Genomic DNA, 18,897 nt, shown 5'->3' on the forward strand with positions numbered 1-18,897 from the left:
GGAAAGGGAAAGGGAAAGGGAAAGGGAAAGGGAAAGGGAAAGGGAAAGGGAAAGGGAAAGGGAAAGGGAAAAGGAAAAAGACCTCTGACTTCCATAATAAATGCACAGAAATTACTCAAGATTAACATCTCTTTAAATAAACACCAAGAAAAGTCTTGGTTACACCCTCTGCACATGAGCAGGCTTTTAGAAAAGGACTTAAGGCCTAAGTGTTGAAGCCCAGGTATCTGTATGTTGCTGTTTGCTTTACTTAGTGACTAACTGGGTGAGTCTGGGGGAGGAGCCTGGGTATGTTTACCCATTTCAGTGTTGTATGCAAGGTGGAGACACAGCCTCCTCCAGTCTTTCAAGATGAGGAAGTTGACTCACTTATGTTTAAAAAAGGAATGGCTTCCTACCCTTTTTAGGTCATTTACAAAATCCTTTACAGAGCCTGCATATTACTACTGGACGCATTTCTAGATGTGTAAGTATGTATACCTTCCCTCTCTAGAAACAACAGAGAAATAGCAGGGCAGGCAATTTCTTAAAAAGTAAATGTTATTAAAAAGAAAAAAAAAAAGAGAAACCAGAGGAATTTGCTTGCAGAAATACGTACATCTAGTTTTTGTGTTTCCATTTCTTTTTTTTTCCTAGATTAATTTTGAAATTCAGTTTTTAGTGAGTGTAAATAAGAAATAGATCCAAACTGCTACCATCTATAGTCCTTGAGTTAAAGCTTTAGGTCAGCCCAGGTTTGGAACTGCAGTGAACCTCGGTGCTTGTCACAAAGAGTAAATGCAGAAGAGCTTTTATAGAAATATTGCCCATCTCTTTAATATCTTTCTGGTTTAATTTCTTGTGGTTTCTACTGTGGTTTACCAACTGCTCTGAAAGCTTTCAAATTATAGTCACTCTCTCCACTGGAGCTTTACCTTACTTATGGTATTAGTAGTCTGGTGGCCACTGGAGTTATTTTCCCTTTTCATATTCCCTTCATCCTGTCTATTTTCAATACCTATTCCCCCTCCCCTCTTCATATTATACTGCGTAAATGACATGCCCACATCTGTGGTTTTGTTAATTTTGAGCATTTAGAATTATACTGTTGTACTTCTCTTCCTTTTTTTTTTTTTTTGATCAACTGTTTTTCTTTTCTCAGTTATGTTTCATCAGCAAATTTTGCCTCCTTTGTGCACATTTTATGCCTACCTTTGAGTTGCTGGTACATAAACTGAACACAATTGGTTCTTGTACTGATCCTGTTATCACAAGGGACACTTGAAAACCTCAGTTACCCCAAAATTGTGGACACTGCAGTTTTAGCATCTTTCTAAAGAGTAAAAAAGCTTATTTTTGTAGGTTACCAAGTTTTCATTAAAAATATATATATTGCCAGGTTTTTTTCTTCTTTCCCCTGTACTGTTAAGGTGGCTTTAGACTAAGTAAGATAATATGCTGTTTTCTTTCTAAAGGTGAGCTGAAAAACTAAAGTGGAAATTGAGTTAAGTTTGATTTATGTGTTGTGTGTGCCCCACCAGCCAGTCTGTGGGGGAATTCATCATGTGGAAAAGATGTAGATAGCCTTTTCTGAACTGAGGGTTACTCTTTGCTGAACTCCTGCAGCTCCTGGCATGCTGACACCAACTCAGAATATATCAGAGTTGCATTGCAGATACTTCAATATCAAGCTCCTAAACAAGTAGATGGGATTTTTACTTTACAAGTGTTGTCATATGTACCTGTAGAAGTTGGGTATCAATGTTTAAGATCAGGGTCACATTAAACTTGCAAAGATGGCAAAGGTATAGATTGTTGAGTAGGTTTGCTTGGGAAAGGCAAGTTGGGATTTGTATGTGTGAGTGTGTATGTATATGAGAAGATAATATATCAAATTTTCTTGATGCCTATTCCTACAATCCTTCTAAGCCTGCAATTGAGGAAATCTCAATGTATCCAACACAAAAGAGCTAAATTAAGGCCATAGAGAAGAGAGTAAATGCCAGCATTTCATAATTTTGCAATGTTTAACTTTACAAGCTTGATGATCGTCTAATTTGCTATTGTATGAAATCTACTGAATAACAAACTGCAAAACAAATAAAAATCCCAGCCTTTTTCCCCAAATTAAATTACACTGTTCCACATTGACACCTTGTGTCAAGTTTAGTCACGAAATTACAGACAGCCTTTATTTGGCCTAATAAAGTAACTAGTCATGAAGCAAGGGAATATTTTCATCCCTGTTAAAAGTCGTATTTATGGTTTCTTCATTTTTTCCCCACAAAGGATGAATGAACTGCTATCAATTAATTCTGAAAGGAAATCACCCCTTAAAACAAGCTCCCTATTGCCCCCATCCCTATAGTTACAACCTGTCTGCATTTACATTTTCCACTAGTCTTATTTTCATCTTCCCCTCCACTTTTTGTGACTGTTTTGTCCAGAAAGTGTCATCATCATCTTTAGAATTTGACTTCTGTCCTCTTATCTTCTGGTAACTGTGTCCCTCTGCCTTACATGTTTGTTTTTCCATCTTTGATCTCCTCACCACCTTCAGAGTTGGAATTCTCACTCTTTTGTCCAAAAGTGGGTAGGAAGGATGGAATGGAATCACTTCCAGATCCCTATGTGCAAGACTCTTGTTTGTACCTCTAGGACCAGGTGATGTCAGTTTGTTTGTATACTCTCTGGTCCCAAACACCTTCATAATTTTCTATGATCTCTCCTGTTTCTCGGGTCTCTGTTTCATTATACCTCATCGTCTTTGAGTTAGCCCAACAGAAGGACTGATACTAGCCCTTTTTCCAGCTGATCTTTTCATGACCCCATGAAAACCATTTTCAAGCAGTCAAGAGGAAGGGCTGAAGCAGGAGACAGCTCAAATATGGTCCACCACTTTATAAAGCTAATACATGCAAACTCCATCTACGTAGAGATCTACTCAGAGGAGGAAATGTACCCAGTTCACAGAGATTTATCAGAGAATGTAGCTGATAAGATGACAAATGTCACCAAAGTGTTCTTCCTTATTTGTCTGTGGCTTGTTTTTCGCACAAAGAAATTATTGTACAAGTTTTGGAAAAAAAAAACCAAACAAAACCTAAGCCTGAAGCAGATGAACACAAGGGAAAATGGAGGTTGAAAATAAAACTTAGAAGACAAATGAAAACCTTGAGTATATGCACTGTTAGCAGCTTTGTCTACAATATATACAGTAAATACCACCCACTGCAACTTATCTGAATTAGAGACTTAGGACATTTTTTTACCAAGACTGAACATCTTAAGCATTTGTATGAGCTGACATTTTTAATGTACTTGTACTTTTCTACACAAACAATGGATAAAAAATGAACATGAGCCTTCAATCCCTCATGTCTAACCCCCGCCTTCCTGTGCCTTAAATATATCCACTTGATATTTAAATAAAATAAAGTTAAATAAGTTCAGCTGTAATGACAATGTGATGTAGATTGTTTTTGCCAAATTCAAGCTTGGGAGGAAATTATTTTCCTCTTGCTGGAAGAATTATACACTAATTAACCCTCTGGAAATAAGTGTTTAAAATGGAGAGTGCGTTAGAAATTTAAAGAAACATTTTTACATAGTTTATCTTAGTTCATTTTTTTAATGTGTAAAAATGTTTGAGGATTACTTCATTTTTCATTCCCTCCTCATCCATCCTCCCTCCTTCTGTCCAATGTAGGCCAAATTCTGCCAGGCAGATTAACACAAACTCAATAGGCCAAATTCCAATGTGATTTAAATAAGAGGTAAATTGGCAATATAAACAAGCATAATTTACATACTGAATGTTAAGAGCTGGTTGAGAGAATTGCATGGAGGAAGTCATTCACAGTGCATATCAGGATTTTTTTAGTCCATCAGAACCTGGAAACTATGCCATATAGCACTGAATGCCATCTAATGTTATTGTATATATTAATATTAATATGATCAAAGCTTATAAAATAATCCAATAAAAGTAGAAAAGGAAAAGCAACCTCCAGAGTTAGTTTTCTTAGTTTTCTCAGCTTTAGATTATAGAGAAATGTGTCTATTTACCTATTTATGTAGGTCTAGTCCTATCCAATGTTTTTCTTTATGGTCTGGATGAGTATGTTTGTTAAATTTGTAGATGACATCAGAACAGGAGGAACAGCAAATGCTTTACAGTACATAATTACAATTCAAAGTGAATTTGAGATAAGAGCTCAAAAAAGGAACTCTCCTCAGTAGAAGCAAATACAATTTTTTAAAAGCTAATGATTGTGAAAATACAGAATAGAAATCTCTTAGCCAACAGATCAAAAGAAAAAAAAAAAAAAAGTAGTGACTTTCTCATGAATTATTAGATGAATATAGCCAGTGATATAACATTGCCACAATAGAGGTAAACTCTATGCTGAAATATATAATTGAAGGTCATCCCTACAAAACCTGCTCAGCTTTTGGCCTCAGCAAGAGCACTGCCCACTTTAGATGTTGCCTTTCTATTTAATTAGGGGGGAATTAACAAAAATGGAGGCCAGCAATCAGAATCTCAAAAACCATCACCTGGGAGAAAACATGGATGCTGCTCAGCCTAGGAGAGCATTGTGAGGGAGGATGCAATCAGTCTTCAAAGAAAGTAATAACCTTTATTTTTCGTCGTCCTGATACACTGGAAAAGACAAAAAGGTTTTAAAATCCAGCGGGGAAAAATTGCTTCACGTATTAGGAAGAGCTCCTGACAGTGAGGCTAAGGAAGCAAAAGGAAAGGTTGTCTGTGGAAGCTGTGCAGTGTCTACCTGTGACAGCCCTCAAGATGAGATTACAGAAACATCTGTAAGGAGCGACAGTGACAGCCAGCCAGGCGTGGGAACAGAAGGTGGACCTCCATCCTCAGGAGGCCTGAGAGGCCTCCTTCTGCCAGGGGGGAACATCTCAAATTCTAGGAGATTCAGTGATGTTACGGGCAATGACAAGAAGTCACCGGTCCCATCACACTTTTGAATAGCTAAATGGAAATGCAGCGTTGCCTGTGACAAGTTATTTGCTTAGCATTATTGTTCATGGCGCAGTGAGGGTTGGAGAGCGTGCCCTTAAGCAGCCATGATGAATACTTTTGTTATTTCTAATCCATATTTTATAGTGATGTCTCTCACTCTAAGGTGCTGCATGCAGGAAAGACAAGACAGACAAAAATGTTAGAGCCCATATTCATTCCACTTTTTTTTTTTTTTTATCATGTGCTAGGAAAATAACTTCATACTGCAGTCAAGGGAAAATAATAGTTTCAATCAGAAGTCAATTCCTATTTTTTGGGGTGTTGAATCATTGGACAGAGGTTCTTATCTCTTCCTACGGACTAGGGGGGAACCTGAAATGGTGAGGCTTCTAATTCAAGCTCCTGAGTTAATTTAGGAATGATGTATCTGTTGTACCCCAGCACACTCGGAAAGTTAGTTGTGACTTGTGCTGGGTCTCATCACATTCCTGATTTAATCAAAATGAGTGTTTTGTTGAACAGAAATTCTTGATTGTTGTAATGCAGACAGTTTATGCCAGCCAGTTTATTATTATTCTAAAAAGATTTTAAATAGATCTATGAACAGGTTTCTTCACCCATATTTCTTGCTACTTCTGTCAGCACTAAGGCATGGAGCCCATCTGGCCTTAGAAACATTTTTTTTTAATTTTTTTTTTCATGATGCTGATTATTCTGAAGACAATTGTCCAAAAGGAGAGCAAGAGACGGTTGCTATTTTTCTTTGATTTTTCATTGGCTAGAATGTCTGTCTCCTATTGCAAATTGACTTAAATTCCTTCCATCTGCTGCTGGGAAACTAATCTAAATGTAAATTAAAATAAATACATTTCTTAGAAAAAAAGAGGGAGGGAAAAAACCCCAAACTTTAAACACTCCGAACCTTAGCATATTTCGTAGTGTCCTAATTATTTTTGTGTCATCTTTTGCTTGCTTCCAAAAATATTTCTAATGATATCACTCAGGTTTCTTGGAACGGTAAGAAGGACTCCTGGGTTGCAGTTATTTTATGAATAATCAGGATGGAATATTTTAGGAACTTCAAAATTCTTTCCAGACTTACAGACAAATGGGGATGAGGCTGTTCACCAAATTTAAACAGTGACAGTAGATAAAAAGAAGCTAAGCAGAATACTTGGACTGTTGTTTTTTACTAGAATAAGAAAGAATATTTAGAAGTACCTAACCTCTTTTTATTACATTTTTTCCCCTTTCTAATGACTTTTTAAAAATATTATCATGAATACAGAATCTCAGTCTCAGAACAAATCATACCTAGGCAATGTATTTACTCTGTTCCTGCAGTTGCTAGGAATGCTCAACATATTATAGACTTCAGTATTTTGTATAAAAAAATATCTTTTGTATTACAAAAATGTATTTCTCTTCCTTTCCTCCTTTCCCTTTCCCTTTCCTGAAATGTAGCTGATGCGGTAAGGTTGCCTGAGATCCTTTTTTAAACTGTGCAACTCTAAGGTTTCCTGTCCTATTTTATTCTGTGAAATACATGGTTTTTTAAATTTATTCAAAAAATATCTTTCAACAAGTAAGAAAAACCTAATTCAGATAATTGTTCATAGCTTATGCAGTGTTTTAGCATCAGGTTATCAGTTCAGATCCAACTCAGACAGAAAAGGGTCAAAAGCAGCTAACTGCTACTAAGTGTTTGGCACCCTCTTGGAAAGAAACTCCAGTGCTGTATTCCTGGTGGAGACCTGTTCCCACCACACTTCCCCAGGTTTGGCACAGGCTGGCAACTCCCAGTTTCCACACCGAGGGAGTTTTTCTCTCCCAAGCATGGCTGATATTTTTATATCAAATTGGAGGTCTCACAGCAAGAGCTCATTCCATCACATCTCCCTATGATCTACTGTAACAGCCTCTGGATAAATGAAAAGGTTGCTGGAATTTAAAGACAAAAGAAAGCAGCTGGTATCTCAACCCCAGCATTGCACAGGTCAAGTCATTGCTCCCTACATGCCTTATTTTGCCTATCTATACTGAGCACAGTAACACATACTTTCTGTAGCTTGCCTGTCAGTGTTATCTCTTGATATAACGAGAATCAGAGATAGAAACTCATTTCTGTTTGCAGTTTGTTCCAATAGCTAACAATTTCAGCTGTCATAAAAATCATCTTTAGTTTTTTGCGTCTTTTTCTTTCTGACCCTCAGCTTTGAGCTATGTGCTTTTTTATATATCCCTGTTTAATTATATTTGGTCACCAGTAAATTAAAGTCTGTATTTCCAGTATCTTTAAGAAATCTAAATTAACCCACAAAATAATTTTTTTTTTGCCTTCATCTTAATTCTACAAAGGACTGAAAAACAAAATGCTAAAGAGCTAGTTCTTTCAGCTTGACTAATAAAGGCCACTCAGGTTCTCTGTTTTTAGTTTTAAAATGACTGTTTGAACTACCTTCATTTCAGACACTGAACTCTAAATGAGCATTCACACATCTTGGTTCTTACCTCAGCTGGAAGTAAGCATGTCATTAAATTTACAAAGTAAATTTTAAATAAAAGCAGCATAAACAACAAAATGTTTGAAGATGGCCTAATAGCATATCAAAACAACCCTAGCCAGCAAAATGGCCAAAAAAAACCCAAAAAACCCAAAGTCAAAAAACAAAAGTAACCAAACAAACGAAGCCCTTCACAATCCATAGAAAACTAGTTCTCACCTCAGTTACTCATTTTTATGTTCGTACTTTTGTATGAGATGTCTCGGAGCAGTAGCAGTGCATCCACATAGTTTTGTCACAAATGGTCACGAACCCATGGGTGCTGTGCCTTCCTGCAGCACCAGCTGGAATCCAGGCAGGATACTCAAGGACATCCCTGGTGCTTCCAAGCGTCTCTGTGCAGGGACAAACTCGCCAAATGGTGAGTCCCAAAGAAAACCCCTATTTTATCATCATATCTGAAGCATAGCTGTGTATCTGGCTGCCACATTTCTTACTCTGTATTTACTCAGATTCTGCAGCCCAGTAAATACAGTAATACCAGTGCTAATAAGAAGCCACGGGGTTTATAGTAATAACATGTTGGTAACAAGTGAAGGCTTGTATTAACAGAACAACATAAATCCTCAGGACCTGTCAGACTTCGCCTGGACTTGTCTTGGCTGGCCTTAAGCTTATCTGAGCTTGTTCATTAGCTGTAGCAGTAATTTGCCACAATGGCTGTTCTAACCAATTATTAGCTGTAGCTTAACCTCTTGCAATTGTATAGTTTAGCACCTAAAGAATTTATACCACTTAAAGCAACAGTCTAACGAACAAAAGGACAGCTTTGTGAGCAAAGCTACAAGCAAGTAGGAAGAGCAAGGAGGATAAAACATTGTCTCAAAACACCTAAAACTAACCCCAAAATACCCAAGACTAAGGTGGAAGAAACACCGTTTCTATCCCACATAAATTGCGTGAGGTGCAAAGGCTGTGAGTTATTACCTTTCTACCCCACTGTCCAGAACAGTCTCCTAAATTAGCACATCCCAGAGAAACTGCAGATTTCAATCTGCTTCCAACACAAACTGGACAAGAGCAAGTAGGCAGTCTGCCACTGTTCTTCTGCCTTTCAGCACAACAGAGGAAAGAGTAACACTCATTACAGCATGGGTAAAAAAAAGCAACAGCTGTGTCACTCCTCAAAAGGGTGTTACCAAGACCTTATGTTATTTATTATCTCCATGAATTATTATGAAGTAGGCATAAAATATAAATATAACATTGTTAATCATAAAATGCAGGAGGAAAAAAAACCCACAATAAATTAGAGTAAGGTTGGTGTATTGTTCAACTTGTAGATTTTCAGTGAGTAAAAAGCCTCTGTTCAACAAAGCCCTATGGAAACTAAGAAATCTAGAAAGAAGTAGTGCAGTCTGTACCCACTCAGCAAGGATCCAGATCTAGGAACCCAAAGAGAATAAGAAGTCAGTGGTAGATGTTTAACTAGATGGGGAAAAAAAAAAAAGTGGGAGGATCCAGAAAAAAATATTCAGAAACTGCAGAAAGTTACAGTGCTTTAACTTTGATAGGTGACTTAATTAAAGGCAAGGATATCCACTGAAAGAAGAAAATAGTGTGATAAGAGACATATAGCAAGGAAAGGTATACAAAGCATTAGTCATACCCTGGATATAAAACTCAGTTCAAGAGAGGTGAAGTGAGTATGTAGCCTGTGAGATGCAGGAAATAAAATTAAGCCTGGGATTAATATAAGCTGGTTTTATCTAACTTTTTTTCTAGGAGTAGATGATTTACATTAGCTCTCTAGGCTCCTGCAATAGCTGTGAAAGGGTCAGGTAGCTCCTATGTGTGAATTATCAAACAAGGCCAGACATGTCATAGAATGGAGACAACTGTCCCCTGCACACCCCTCTTCCAGCAGGGCAAAGGGGGAACAAGTGACCAGTTTAAGTTAGACACTTATTTTAGAGGACTAATAGGCACATGGGGGAAAGGTACATTATTCCTTTTAATCTTTAGATCATGGAATATGAGCGTTACTGATGTACCTGCTAAAGCTTTTTAGAAGATCTTTTAAGCGCATCCTTCTCTTCAGGTTTTGGTTTAGTGAAACAACACTGGTCTGGAAGTCCTCGTTCTCCTAAGTATGGACAGCTCACTGAAGAGAGAAATAGCTCCTTGCAGACAACAGTAGCATACCTGCTTCCTAAAATTGAAGGGATTTTGTAACCTTCAGAAAATTTGTATGCTCATTTAAAGCATAAAGGCAGACAAACAGTCACAGAGGAATAGAAGACCTATATGTGTAATCTTTATTGTCCATTCCAATTACTGTTGAGGTACGAGGATAACTTTTAATTTTGTCATTCCCTCATCACAGAGAAAGGAGAAGAGTTTGATTCTTTGGAAAAAAAAAAAAAAAGTAAAAAAACCACCAAATATTCACACCTCAATTCAATGAGAATCTTTACTCAATTTCCAGGTAAATAGGGGAGATTGACATCCAGAATGAGCTACAGTAAACACAACCCCCTCCACATTTAAATGCAAGAAGTTAGTATTATGAGTGATGGTGTTCCTAAGTAAATGAAACATCTGAAATGTGGAGTGAAGGTGTGCAAGAATAAAAAACATTATGACATAATGTTTTTGGTTTTCTTTTTAAGTAGGAGCAAAGCAGGATTATATTCAGATCACTTATTTTAGTGTACTGATGTGTAAATGGCACTGTATAAAAGGTAGTTTTATTTCAATCCACTGACTGAAATACAAAATCCATAAACTTAACAAAGAATTATCTAGTTCTTTGTATATCTTAACATTTAGGACAGTGGTCTAGAAAATAAGAAATATGAACTGTGAGTTCAGATTCTCTCTTTCTTGCAAAGGACGTTTTATTTACAAGGAAATAGGAAAAAAAAAAAAAAAGGAGTACTTAATATAAGAAGGATGTGATTAAACAGACATTTCTAGTTCTATACGTGAATGTAGAACTGAGGATTGCTCAGTCTGAGGTAGATTGGTGTTTTATCCTAAAAGGGACTAAGTGCTGCCAAGAGCAGGTGGAATGGAGAGCAAGTGTTCCTAATTGCTTTCTTAGAAAAGACCCCCTAAATTTCAGCCAAGTTCCAATTTAGGCAGGATATAGTCAGTGTGATTCTTGTTTTCAGTCTAGAAACTGAAATGTTCCAGGAAATGGTATCTACAGTTTTCTGTGGGGTGCTTTTGTGTGGGCAGAGGAGGGGAAGTGGGAGTATAACATCTTGGATCTGCTAGTTTTTCTTCCTAGTTTCTTGCTAGTTTTATTTTCGTGGGGTTTTTTGTTGTGTTTTCTTTGTTTGGTTGGTTGGGTTTGGTTTGTTTTTTGTTTGTTTGTTTTGTGTTTTTTTTTTTTTGTTTTTTGGTTTGGGGTTTTTCTTAGATAAATAAGAGAAGTTGTGCTTCTAGGGACCACAGTCTGGTACATTTCCCAGAACTCACTTGGCCTTGCAGAAAGTCATTTAGATAAATAAATGAATGATAAATAAATTCTTTTGCAGGGCAGCACTTCTGCAGTGAAACAGGGGTAGCTGTTATGGGTGAGCAGTCAAACATTGCAGTATTTAACAACTCTAGGCAGGTTTCCTTTTCTGGGTAAATTTCAACTGTATGTGGGCTCCAAAACTTGGATGGGAGAATATTCTAGGAATAAAGCAAAAAGTTTTTCTAACAGATAAAATATATTCCTGATCCCTATGTCGAATTCATATATAGATATTACTTCATAAAGCTTTTAGCTCCCTTTTTTATTTTTACAGCCTGCACATTTTATTTTTACATTGGTCACTTCCTTTAAGAAATACTTGTTCTAAATTCCCAAAGGTGAAAGCTTTTTGAAGTTTCGTATTCACACAAAGGAATATATTCAAGATACCCATATTCACAGGTAAAAATCAAATATGATAGTAGTAGCTAAAATCAGATTCATGAATCCTGTGAAAGTTAAGTTGTCCATAGTAGTATTTGTACTTAAAACATTTATCTGTAGATGATTTCCAGAGATGGAAAAAAACAGGAACCATTTCTTTACAGGTTTGGGTGTACAATCTCTGGTTTTCTGCTTTAAAAATCTAGGGTAGGGAAGCTTTTGTTTCGTTCTGCTGTGTTGATATAGGACTCTTAGGTTCAGAAATTGGAAGAGAAATTTTCTACCCTCCAGTCTCATGATTGTGGTCCTTCTTAGTGCAAAATGAGGGTCTTTCAGGCATGAAATCAGATAAAATGATCCAGTTCACATGATGGCCAACGTGAAAATCATTCTGGGTGGTGGAAAACTGTTCTCTTCTCCCAGTCAGGATTTTTCTATATCCTTTCTGATATGGTCAAACAATTTCAGCAAAAGGTATCAAATCATTCAGATTAAAAATCATTAAATATTAGTGCTTTATTTTTTCTTTCTGTTGAAACTCAAAATGTTCCATGGAAATTTTCAGAGCACTAATTTTCTGCCCCTTCTGAGAACAAACATATTAGAAGACCTAACCCAAACTGTCATCACCTGGTAGTAATTCTGCTGTTGGTTTCAGCTGGGGAGGATTATTATCTTCATTCAGCAACACAGTCCACTAAAAATGAGAATCCCAGTACCACCTTGTTATTCCATTAACCTCACTTGAAAGTAAAAGAAGGCTTTTTCTTCTTCTCATATCTATTGTATTTGCAATTTGGCTTATCATTTTCTGTGAAAAACTGGAGAAATAATTGCTTATTAGTAGATAACAGAGATATATTATTTTTTTTCCCCAGGAACTGAGATAAAGTCACTAGGAGTAAGAAAACTGAAAGACAATCTAACTGGTGGAATTAAGGGCAGTGTTTCCTAGTTATATCACATGTCCTCACAGAAGAAGAGAAAGGAATGAAGTCTTTTGCCATAACTTTCCTTGCTGGGTCTCCTGGGAAGCAAACTCAGGTGTGAAAGCCACTGGGGTCTGAGATATGCTCATGGAGGGCCTGAGACATGTGAGAAGCACCTTTGTCTCCTTTCACACAAAGTTATCCCAATTACTGAAAGCAATTTTGTGCATGTATTTCTTACAAGGCTCCTTTGCTATGTTTCCATCATTGGGCTTAAAATCTACCACCCTGAAATACTGATATTTCCTAAGGAGTAGGGTTAAAACTAGAGCCGAGTCTGTCTGGAATGCAATTAAGCTGCAATGGTAACTTGATCTGACAACATCAGGAAAAGTCAGCACTGGCTTTGGAACAAGTAACTACCCACAGTCTGCCTCCTGTTTCTCACTGAAAGCCAGCAGCATCTGGGAGAATGCTGCATGAGAGCAATTGGATATAATAACAGAGGTGTGCAAAGTCATATAAATCCGAGCACAACTTTCAGTCATGACCATCCCTCCAAGGCAAGGGGAAGGATTAGAAATTTTTATTCTTTCTGGAGAAAATAATAATAATAATAATAATAATAATAATAATAATAATAATAATAATAATAATAATAATAATAATAATAAATGCTACACAAAACAATTAAAAAAAGTTCTGACATTCCAAATGTAGCTATGCTTGTGCCTTTTTTTTTTCAATAAGAAAATTGCACTCCCCTGATGACAGACCTGCTGAATATTTCTTTCCTTTAGCAAAATCCGGATGTACTGACATTTCATGTTCATGCAAAAAAATTCCCTATAGGATGAGTATATGATTTGTATCATTATTAATTTTGCATTTGCACTTAGAATTGCCGCTTCAAAAGATTTCACCTAATTTTGGTGAGCATGTGCTTATCAGCAAATCAACTGCAACTCCCGTAACTTTCTTCCCATTATTTGTAAGACAAAGCAGTTACAAAAATTAAAATAAAATCTATTAACTGCTTATTACTGCAGGGGGAAATAACATTGCATCCAAGCTTACATCTGCAACGGTTGATTCTGAAGCAGTGACTGACAGCACCCAACTGAATAAGTAGGTTATAACAGGCTAGAACAGCCAGTAGAGTGCAGAGGACAAAACACTGGCCTCTAAACTTCTCTTCAGACAAAAGAAAGCCAGGAGAAAAGGAATGAAAGAAAGGAAAGACGGAAGAAAGAACACTCTGCAAACAGTCACCGTCCCTGTTCTGTTGTGTGGCAGCAGCAGCAGCTTGTAATTGCCAGCTTTCTTTAATTCATAGTTATATCTTGAGGGGACAAGAAAGAAGATTCTTTGTAACAGATAGCAATAAAAGTATTATTCATCTAATCATTCACAAGCATGTGTGTTTTTATTTGAAATCTATGCCTTCGTGTATCCACAGCGTATCACATACCCAGACAGGCAGAAGCAGCTACAGCAGTGTACAGGGACATGATCCAAATGAACACCACTCCACTGCACAATAGCACAATGTGCAGCTGAATGTGCTCTGCCCGGCTGGACACAGGACTGGAGTGCATTCAAATGCAGATAACATATATTTTCTACAAGAACTTTGACCTTCTGAGATTTTGTTTCTTCCTTTTGGGTCACTCCTTTCCCCATCTCTCTGCAACAGCCATGAAATGCTTTTTCTCCCACCCAAACCCCATTTTTACTGTCATACAGACAAATTATATTGCTCCATGTCTAAGCACTCAGCATAAATGCAAATATATAATATCACAACATGAGGCAAAAACACACTTCAGGACACTTAAAATGTCATTTCAAAACCAAATTCCTGATGACTCTCAGGCACTGACTTCTATTATTGCACTGCTGCATTATGGTGATTATAATTTCACTATAGGTCAGGCTGCAGGAGACACAAACAAGGAGAAAATCAGTTCATAAAGCACAATTCCCCAAAAATTCCATCAAGCCACAGTGAGGTGAAAATGTTCTACAATTTGCCCCAGTGCAGATCAGGATATTGTGTTCAGGGGTAGCAAATGATATTTCCCATTTTATTTTACATTAAAAATGAAGACACCTGATAGACCAGTTAATTCTACTTTGATGGACTTAGGTTCCCAGATGGACACATATTGTATTCAATAAAGTTGTGGCTGAGGCCAGGCTTTGCCTACAGTTTGCATGATTCACAGGTTTTAAAGGCAGTGGGAACAATGGGATCATTAAAACTGACTTCCTGAATACCACAGGTCCTTTTCGTCAATGGAACATCTCCAGATCATTCTCACTGAAAGATCCTCCAGCCCTTATGCAAACATTCCCCCTCTCTTTCAAGACTCCCTCAAAACTTAGCTACTTCAAGAGATGCTTAATCTTCCAGAGAGGCATCCAAGCTTGATTTAAAGGCATCAAGGCAAAAAAGAATCCACTTTTTCCCTTAGCAGTTTGTTCCAGTGGTTAATAACCCACGCTGTTAAAAAATATTGTGCTTTATTTCTAATTTGTCTGGCTTCAGCTTCAGACATCGTCTCTTGTTATGCCTTGCTCTGCTAGATTAAAGAGCTTTTTAGTAGTTAGTGTTTTCTCCCTGTGAAGGTACTTAGACACTCTAATCAAATCACCCCTCAATCTTCTTCTTGATAAGGTAAATAGGTAAAGCTCTTTAAGTGTCTCACTATAAGGCATTTTCCATGGCTCCTAAATAATTTTTGTAGTTCTTTTCTGCATCTTCTCTGATTTTTCATCATTGTTTTTGAAAGATGAGCATTAAGAGTATTAAAAAAAATAGAAGAAATTCTAAATCTGTTTTATCTTTGTCATATATAAATGTTAAACCAGTCCCTATTCCTACTCATCTATTTAGACAGCCAGGGATTGCATTAGCTTTTTCACATTAGAGGCACAGTTGGGAGGATTTGCATTGGCTTGTTTGCACACTGTAGCTCCTAAAACCAGAGCTACTCCTTCCCACAGCACAGTGCAGTCCTCTGTTTCTTAGTTGTGCCCTTCATTTGTTTGACTGACATTTATTCTTTTTATATCACACCAGAAAGAACGCAAATATTTTCATGCACACTTTTTAATCCTGTTGGAGGAATGTTGCTAGAGTGGCACTCTCTTCAGTAAATAATTACTCCTCAGTTAAAAATCAAAGCTTTAACAAAACAGAGAAAAAAAAATAAAGTTGGTGTAAACCAACTGCATTCAATGAATAAGAATGTGTGAAATAACATCCTAACAATGAAGAGCACAAGAATGGTGACCAAATTCAAGTGGTTTGTTTATATTTCATTTTTTCCTTACTGTTTAGTGACATGTAGAGTGAGACTTATTTGCCCATATTAAGGCAATTCAAGTAAACTTCTAGCGCACAGTAGTCATCATACCACTGTCTAAATTAATGGCAAGACACAAACTCTACCTAGAAAAGTCATCCTGCCACCTTAAACACTACTTTAGGATGAAATGAATGGTCCTCTAAAGGTGCTTACCCTTTTCTATTTGCAACAAAATTACTTTATGTGATTACCTTACATTAATCACCTAATTTTAGATGGCTAAATTTAGGTGAGGTGAATCCCATTCTTATTGCATTGTTTAATGTTTCTGTGAACTGTTAAAACTACTATTTATCAGTAGAGAGATGGTTGCTATGTAGTAATGGGTGACATGAAGCATGAAATGTGTTTAAAGTGTTCTGACAATTGAAAGGAACAATATTACTCTGTGAATTCAGAAGTAGTTTGTGTTTTTAAGGCCACAGAAAAGGCAGTTGCATTTAGTTCCAGAAGTGGATATCTCATTACATTACCAAAGTTTCAGTTACCTGAAATGCTATAAAATCGTTGATCATCATACCTGTAGAGAAATGTAAGGTATTTACTACAGGTATTTGCTTAATTCTAACAGATTAAGGAATTCTAATGGATGGTGAGATGGTTAACTTACAGATGATAAAATGAATAGTGGAGTAGTTAGCCAGAAGTTATGTTTACAGTACAGGGAAAGAAAATATGCACAAAAGAAACAAGATAAGTCAAAATTACTAAACTGATGTAAACTTATGCACAAATGGAGTCATAAGAGACATTTTAGGGGAAAATAGAGACTAATTCCAATTACTACATTGACTAGCATGTCATAACTTGGATAAGAGGAAATTTGTGCAAATGAATTGTCTTATGAGTCCTATGCATATTTTCAGTCCTAGGTGAGATGAGGAGAAATAGCCGAAATGTTTTGAATAGCTTGCAAAGCACTTTTTCAAAAGCTTGAAGGAAGTCAATATTTCACTTCTAAAAATTGTGATTGGCTCTCAGATTAATTTAGGTCTTTTGTATTTTTATTAGCTTCGAATCCATACCTTTGATTAGTTGTCAATCACAACTTGCTTTGCTTTTCTGACCTCTAAACTCTTCCTATGGTGTATCACAAGAAGATACGTAAATTTTCTGGAAGTTCTGATGATTTGAAGAAATAAATGAACAAAAGTCTCACACCCTTTTGGTCGAAAAAATTGAGATGGACAAATTGAAACTCTCAGCAACAGGCAGCTGTTAATTGAAACAAAGGTGTAGTTATCCATCAAGAAATGGAAGTACATTGTTTATAATTCAGTAACTTCGTAGACAGTGTACCCAAGATACTTATTGTATGAGTAAATAGAAAATAATTTATTTTTGAATAATAACAAATGCACCTAATATTAGAGATGGAGTTGTTCTGCACACAGGAGTAGTATTCATTACACTTTGTTTTAAGCATGGAAAAGGGTTTGATGTCTAATCTAAAACAATTTTCTAGACTATGAGAAACTAATAGGAGGAATTTTTCCCATTTCTTCATACTTCTAGAACCAATACTGTAATATGGTCTTAGTTTAGTCTGTTGTTACTTTACACCATCTCCAAAGTCAGGAAAACTAGTATGATATTTGTGTAGCACATACATATCACTATATAACTATATAGAATCATATCAAGAGACCACCATAATAGAGAGTACTGTAATATATAGGACTTGTAATAGAAAATATTTCCAGTTTTGAAATAGAGTTGAAGTGCAACTGCTGTATTACTGCCACAGATGCTGTAAAAAAAGTCTTTTCCATTCTGAAAAATAGTATTTTACATAACCTTTTTCATTATTGCTGTTTTCATTTTAGATTATGAAACATATTGAAAAAACAAATGAGGCTTTCATATGTTTTTATACTGCTCCTGTTTTGGTTTGATTTTGTAGTTTCTGGTTTTTTTCTTTTTAATGTTGATTCCCTTGCATGCTACCCCTGAACAAAACCTCACCTATGCAAGTTTACCTTATTCTTTCAGAGCTTTTTCGAGACACATATAGTCTTTACAGTCAGCAAGGGCAAAACACAGATAAGCAAACAAAAAAAGAGATACGTGGTTCAAAGTACGTTACATTGAATAAAATATAAATTCTTTTAGAAGCAAGCAAGACTACCAACCTCTGTAGTGTCTGTTTCAGAGTACTGTTCACCTAACCAGTGGGTTGCTTCACCACAAGTTTTATTTTTATGGAGCTTCAGCTTTCCATATCTTGCAGGATCCAGCCTCATTCCAGTTTTGGAGCATGCATCTTTCATGTATATGTGGATGGTTATTATAAATAAGCAGCAGGGCTTTAGGAGAATGAATCTTGTCAGATGAACTTGATTGCTTGTTTATGACAGAATTACAAAATTAGTGGCTGCAGGGAATGCATTTGGCATAATATATTTGGATTTTAGTAAATCATTTGATACAATGTCTCAAAAAATTAGTTCAAATTGGCTCAGATATGACCTCAGCTTCATGTACTGAAAACTAACTGAACACCCATAAAGCACGAGTAATAGTAAGTGGCACTGAATGGAGATGTCTGGGATTCAGAAGGCCCAGCCAATATTGAACTTCTTCATTAAATGTGCATGATGCTGTTATGGAAGGTTATACAAAGACAAAGAACAAACACATGGTCTGAGTAAAAATGTTTGGGAGAGATAGCTACTAATTTATGAGGAATTGCAATTGATACCTCTCTTTATTTCTATTAAAAATATTTGGAATATGTTGAAGGAGCCAGAATATAATCACTACTCTAAACTTTCCTTTTCTCCCTTTTTTTCCAAATATAAAAGCATTATATGTTTTATATTTTACATTATGCACTGCAGATTGAATATTACTGTGACAGGACCTCACATCAACTAAGAATTTTCTGTGGATCTTCCTAAATCTCTGCTTAAGGTTTTTCATCCTGAAAGAAAATCAAAAGGACCTTAACAGCGAAGAAGTTAGAGATAATTAGAATAGACTGGCTTTACAACTTTTCCTGGGATCAAAATAAGGCCAACTATCCTATAAATATCTAGGTTGTACTTTTGGTCTTTTTTAAAAATGGATTCAATATTTACCATTCTCCAGTCACTGAGAGCTTCACTTGATCACTACAGTCCTTTACAGATGATGCAGAGGTTCTTGTGAGGACATCAACCACCTCAGCAGCTTTGGGTGCTACAGGTTTGGCCTCATCTTGCTG

Source organism: Lepidothrix coronata, unplaced genomic scaffold (assembly GCF_001604755.1).
Source record: "Lepidothrix coronata isolate B3197 unplaced genomic scaffold, Lepidothrix_coronata-1.0 Scaffold72, whole genome shotgun sequence".
Taxonomy (NCBI): Eukaryota; Metazoa; Chordata; class Aves; order Passeriformes; family Pipridae; genus Lepidothrix; species Lepidothrix coronata.